Source organism: Parasteatoda tepidariorum, chromosome X1, assembly GCF_043381705.1.
Source record: "Parasteatoda tepidariorum isolate YZ-2023 chromosome X1, CAS_Ptep_4.0, whole genome shotgun sequence".
NCBI lineage: Eukaryota > Metazoa > Arthropoda > Arachnida > Araneae > Theridiidae > Parasteatoda > Parasteatoda tepidariorum.
The window spans coordinates 30504796-30511354 of record NC_092214.1 but is presented as its reverse complement, the minus strand read 5'-3'; the positions used below and the strand labels follow the sequence as shown (position 1 = coordinate 30511354).

At 28.1% G+C, this 6559-nt stretch overlaps 1 long non-coding RNA gene across 2 annotated transcripts in view; it reads left to right on the top strand.

Annotated features, from left to right (window-relative positions):
- LOC139427123 (uncharacterized) overlaps positions 1–4752 on the top strand; it is an 83652-nt gene extending 78900 nt beyond the window's left edge. For both annotated transcript variants that reach the window (XR_011638269.1, XR_011638272.1), the window contains exon 5: positions 4380–4752. This is a non-coding gene — a long non-coding RNA (uncharacterized lncRNA). The remainder of the gene's footprint in view (positions 1–4379) is intronic.
- The last annotated feature ends 1807 nt before the right edge of the window (positions 4753–6559 follow it).

The window sequence follows — 6559 nt, the reverse complement described above, 5'->3', positions numbered from 1 at the left end:
GAGAACAATTACCTCCTTATGATTGATTTAAATTTGTTTCAAGTATTTTGTAATAATATTTAATCAGCAATTTAGATAATTTGGTTTTTGCCGGTTTTTACCAGTTTTTGCCGGTTTTTACCAGGTTTTTGCCACTGTCCTGGCAAAAACCCCTTTTTGCCGGCAAAAACTCCAACCCTGATATAATAAGTTAAATAATTCAGAATATACGGTCAATCACCTTATGAATAGAATGAAAAGTATTATTATTTAATTTTTCAGATATAAACTTTCAGAACATATCTCTATATATTGTATGATGTGCTTGACAATAAAAAATATATTAATCAAATGATGATTAATAAATAATGAACAGCTAAAAAACAAACAATAATAAACAAAGCATAAAAAAAAAACTTTTTTTTTCTTTTTGCATTTTCGGGTGGTAAATCCTTTGCTCTAATTTTTGAAAAGTTTTGCTCTAATTTTTGAATATAACATTCAAGTTGTTTGGAAGCCATCTGAAATTTACTGAGTGAATTAAATCTTAGAATTTGACAGCTTTTTTTATTTTTCTGAGGGATTTCAAAAACTAATGTCAAAAGTATTTTTGAATAAATCGATTGTTTAGAGCTGTCTATTCATTAGATTAATTACTAACGTCAGCTTTCATTGTTAGAATCTTTTTTAATTGCTTACATTTAATATTAGTTCTTGATATGGTATTTGATATTTTATTTTGAAAAGAAAAGATCTTTTTGAAATCCTTTATTTTTGTTGTTACCAGTATTTTGAAATCACTAAGGCTTTCTTCCGGTTCAAGATAGATTTCTGAAATTCCTGTTGTATATTTCTAAATTTAAAAATTTCTAGATTTAGGTGGAGTTTCTATTACAGAAAGTTAATGTTTTTAGAACTTTCCTTTTTTTATGGATTTTAGTTATTAAAATATGTATTAGACTTTTCAAATCCATAAAACGTTTTTTTCATAAAACTACAAAAAAAGATATGAATCATTCGTAAAAATTTTTAAAAATATTGAAAATTTAGTAAATATGTTTTTTAAGTAATTTTCATTTTTAAGCAATTTTCCTTTTTTAGTTTTTTATTATTTTGAAATAAAGGTTGGTCAAATTAGCTTCATAAAAATCAAACTAATAATATAACAGGAAAAGAAATGATTATTTTATAAATTAATGCCATCAAAAAAAGCTTTTTTTTTTGTAAAATGGGTACCGTGAAGCCTTAAACAAAAATCTAATTTCACTGTTATTTTAAAACATTTAAATCTTAGTGAAAATAATAAAAATAATAAAGAATCTGTAGTCCGTTTTATTCGCCTATCTGCTTATGCACCGTAAAAGAGGTTTCTCGAAATAGATCAAAAATGTGCAAAAATAGCTCCGAAATTGAAGCAGATACTCATTTTTAGCAAAACATATTTAAAGGGTGAATTGTGGGTGAGAGATGTTTGTCGGCTGCAGCAGAATTCGAACCATGAACCTGCGGTTTCTACGTAGAATGCCATAACTACTCTAGTCCAGAGAAAGTTAGGAAGCTACATATAGCTGCCGGCACATTGACATATCACTGTCTACTTCCAGTTCAATAGGACAAAAGTTGCAATTTACAAAACATCATCCTAATAGTTTAGTCAGGAGATCACCAATTTTAATTTCGTGTTTTACTTCTTTCGCTGGCAGGAATACTCTGGTTAGCCCACTAACCAGGGTAGCCTCACTTGCCTGGATTTCGAATCAATCCGGCCGAAGACTCCCCGTGTAGTAAATGGTGACTGGTGCACATTAAATTTGTCTGCTCACAAGGTCCTCCATGTTCCCATAACAAATAAATACCTCTGAGAGTACTGGATTGGAGATCGATCGTTCTCTGGCTCAAGTCAAAATTACTATCTGTGTACGAATGAATGGATGTATGAATGGGTCCACTCATTAAACGGGTGTGCCGCATGAGTGTGGCCAAAGTCGAATTCCTGGACATAGATGCCGCCACTGGAAAACAAGAACAATGGCCCACTCTCTGCTGTAACAGCCGACGTCAACAACAACTTCTTCTTTCGTTATGTCTTAAAAATTTTTAAGCGAATGGAATATATGTCACGATGTGTCATTACGGTGGCCACTATCTTAAGCTTCTCAACTCTTCCTGAATTGAGGTGTACAACTATGGTGGTTAGAGAACTCTTCTATGAACCCGGAGGTCCTTGGTTCGGATCCTGCTGTCAACCAATGAACATCTCTCTCACACATTTCACCCTTCTGCAATCTTCTCAAAAATGAATATACGCTGCTTCAATTTTGAATGGATGGTGCTTTAAAATTCAACAATTATTTGTTTAAGAGCTATTTTGATAAATTTTTACTCAATTTTCAGATACCCATTTTCTTAGAATGGGTAAAAATAATGCATAAATATTGTATGATCTAAAATTACAAAAGCTCAAAAGTGAGACATAAAATTCTTGTCTTAAGCAAGTGCAGGTTCTATTATTTTAATTGAAAATTTAACATTTTTAGTTTTTAATTAAAACAATCTAATTTAGTTCAATCTTATTTAATTTAATCTAACTTTTAGTTATCTAATTTTAAGTTTCTTATGAAATTTCTGAAATACTCTCTTTAAACTATTAAATTGTATTAAAAAAATATTAGATTATTATAAAAATAAGAAAAATTAAATTATTATTAAAAATATAAAGAAAAGTTTTCACCACATTTGAAATTTAATAAATATTTTTTGCATGCTTAACACTTCCTGGTACTTAACACTTAGCTATTGAAAACTATATCTCGAAAATCACGAAAAAAAAATTCACTAGTCTTTTGCAAACAGAAAAACTGACTCTTTTAAAATAAATTTTGAAGGAAAATGAATGTTATTATTTATTTATAGTATTTTTTATGATGAACATATTTTTCATGTCGATTTAAATACCACTAACGTAAAAACATACATATTACGCAGTCTTATTTATTTCGCTTAATCAGACATATTAAATAAGTAAGATGCGGTAAGTTGCGTTCTTCTGTTTACTTTTCCTATCTCTTTATAATTTAAAAAAATATATTGAATGCTCTCAAAATAAATTGATGGAAAAACTGAAAGCGTGCTTCATAATAACTCCATACATTGTTTAATTCTTGATGCAATAAGTTAAATAATTTGCCTTAGTTATTTTTTAAGTGTTGCATATAAATAAAGCAAATTTTTTTGTAAAAAAGTAAGATAATTATAACTATATTTTGAATATTCTATTAGATATTGATATCTTTGTCATATTTTTAATGTAATTGTAACGGGTATTAATGGAGCAAGATTTTTCTTATAAAATCAACACCGACTCTATTTTATTGTGTATTCCAAATTAGCTCCATTAAATTTAATGTTTCTCATTAGCTTCGATCAAACAATTAGCAAATATTTCAAAATGAAGGGAAGTTTTTCATTTATAATAAAAATTGAATGTTAACAACGTTTATAAGTTTATAAATATTTAAAAATAAATTCTCTAAATTGTGCTTTCTAAATGGGGACAAATAAAAGAAAAAGAACTGTATGTATGATTAAGGACTGAAAATGTCAAATATATTCTCAATATTTTCCGAGAACTATTTCAAAATTCCTAAAAAGGAATATATGATAAACTAAAATAAATTATGCATAAGTATTTATTATCTAATGAATAATATTTGTTATCAAATTAAATAAAAATGTTGCAAAAATATCAATTATATTAATCGAATTAATATACTTAAATCATATTTTCAAAACGCACTCTGTGTTTTTTTTTTAAATATTGGAATATATAGCTATAATATATGTATAGCTATAATATATCTAGGTATGTAATATTGGAATATATAGCTATTATGTATAACTATAATTTTTCTAGGTAACTGCTAGAATTGTACTATTTTATAATGTAGTAATTGATGATATAAAAGGGCTGGAAGAGTATGAATAAATAATTATACATTTCATAGCATAATAAAATTTTATTCTTTTTAATCATCTTAATTTGACTGAATTCCATTTGATTTATTTCAAATACTGTTTGCAATCAGAAATGCGTATTTCTAAATTATACTATGCAATTACAAAGAAAAATGAGGACTTCCTTTAAAATATAGTATTTCAGACTAGATTATGAATTCTGATTACTTCAAACATGGGAAATAAATTTTTATCTGATTTATTTAACACAACAATTTTGGATTTGAACATTTGTAAGAATTTATTTGGTTATAAATTTTGCTTAGTAAAATATCATGTTGCTCTTAAAGAAATTAGAAACTCAATAATTAGAGTTGATGACGCATATGCAGTTAAAGTTTAAAAGTTTCGTCGAGAGATCTAACGTTAAAACTCTTTATTTTCAGGGCAACTTGACGACAATAGGAGAAGAAAATGGTGTATGAAACAAAAGTTTCCAGAAATTAAGAAAAATGACCTACGAAAAATGTGGAGAAACAAGAGAATACGGTAAAATTTTAAAGCAATTCTTTGATTATACCCCATCTTCAGGTAGGAATTAAGAAGAAAACGATAATTCTTAAGAACTGTGAATGATGATCAAACTGTTTAAAGTGGTGTTTGCACTTAGCTAATGGAACACCCTGTTCTTCATTAAAAATGTATCGCTCTTCTGACTTCTAGGCAAAACCACGAAGAAGTTGGCCAAGTTGCGTTGCTACCAGTCTATTTTAGAATTGTTTCTTAGATGATATATATATATATGCAAGCGGATTCATCATTAAAAACTAAGCTCCAAGGCTTTTAAAAATGAATTCTGCTAATACAATGCTGAATTTTAAATGTTATTCTTGAAATTATTCCCGTCATTCGAGGAAACGCCTAAAGGGGAAAAAACTTTTCATATTATAATTGCTTATGAAATGTGATACAGCGGTTCAACAAAGACTGGAAGCAGAATTTTATATCTGTTTAATCTTTAGACATTGCCAGTTCTGTCACATGTCTAAAACAATCGCAAGCGCATGTGTATTAAGTTGAGAGCTTCAAAAAAATTAGGAGAACTAGAGAGAAAGATAGAAAGAATGTAGGAGAGAGAAAGTAAGATAGAAATCGGTCGGATTACTTCATTTTCTCTTTTCAAGGGATACTGGCTTGATTGCATTGACAGTCTTTTCAGAATAATACAGATAAAAGCAGAGTAGAAATAGTTGGAAGTTAATTACATAGCAGAAATTACTCGGACGTGCATCGTATTTGGAAAAGGAAATGTAAAGAAAATTGCTTTTTGCCGCTTTTCAGGCGTTAGAAATGTAAACATTTATAGTAACTACTTCGTATATAAATTAAGAAGTACTAGGTATGTTACCATGCTGATTAACCAGTCATTGCTTATTTGCTTACTTCAATTCTCCTATAATCGCTATTCGAAATAAATAAACGAATATTTAGATTTATTCCTGAATAATAATTATTGAAATCATTTCTATAAAATAAGAATAAAGAACATTTTTTTTACTAAAATTTGCATGCCAAGTAATGTCATTTATTTCCGATGACAAAGAAGGTCTTATTAAAGCTTATAACAAAAGCTCAATTCTAATAATTTTTCTCTACTTTATTTTTGACAATAAGATGGCTTCAACGCCATTGAGGGTGTGCTTATAAGATGATAGTCTAAACATACTTCTCATTTTAAATGTGTTCATTTGTTGAAGCTCAAAATAGAATAAAAGTTTTAATATCTTTGACGCATGGTTATGTTTGTTATTTTAATTAAAATAATTTAAATTTATTTGGAATGAAAAACACACGAACAAATATTTCAAAGTGAAGAAATACTTTGTTTTCGAGGAATAAATTAAAATTTAAAATGCAAAAATTCTCTTTATGAAAGGTTATAGTAACCAGGAAAATAATTGATTTTGAAGCACAAAATTTTAAGGTGAAACAAGGCTGTATTGCTTAAATCGTTATAACCCCAGGTACATGCGTGCCTAATAGCGAAGAAAAGTTAATAACTATTCAGAACCTAAGCGAGATGGTTCAGGGGTTACAGGCTCTGTGCCGACTTCGTGGATTGATGTTCAAACCACAGTGGCGATTTGAAGCCCGCCTAGCTTCAGATCGATGCATAACAGCTAGTATTAGAAGTAAAAGCGACTTGTGCGCAATACTGTTTCCATTGACGAAAAAAATGCCGTTGGTCAATTAATTATGGAAATTTTATCTCCGTGGTTTACAACTAGCTGTTAAAGAATTTTTTTTTTATTCGAAAATTAAAATTACTAATTTTATTTGAATGTATGCAAACAGAGAATTCTCTTCAAAATAAAATGTAATTAAAATTTCTTATTTTTTAAAATTTCATTTAACATTATTTTTTTATTTAATTTTTCGCCTAATTTTTTTTTTAATTTTCTGAACGAATGAGCTCACAAACATAAAAATTGTTTTAAATGGAACTTGAACTTTTTTTTAAAAAAAAATTATTTAATATAAAATAATTTATTGCATCAAAATTAAAACCTTAGCCTTAAGCACTTTGTAGAAAAATTGCAACTACAAAGGCTTTGAATTATCTTAC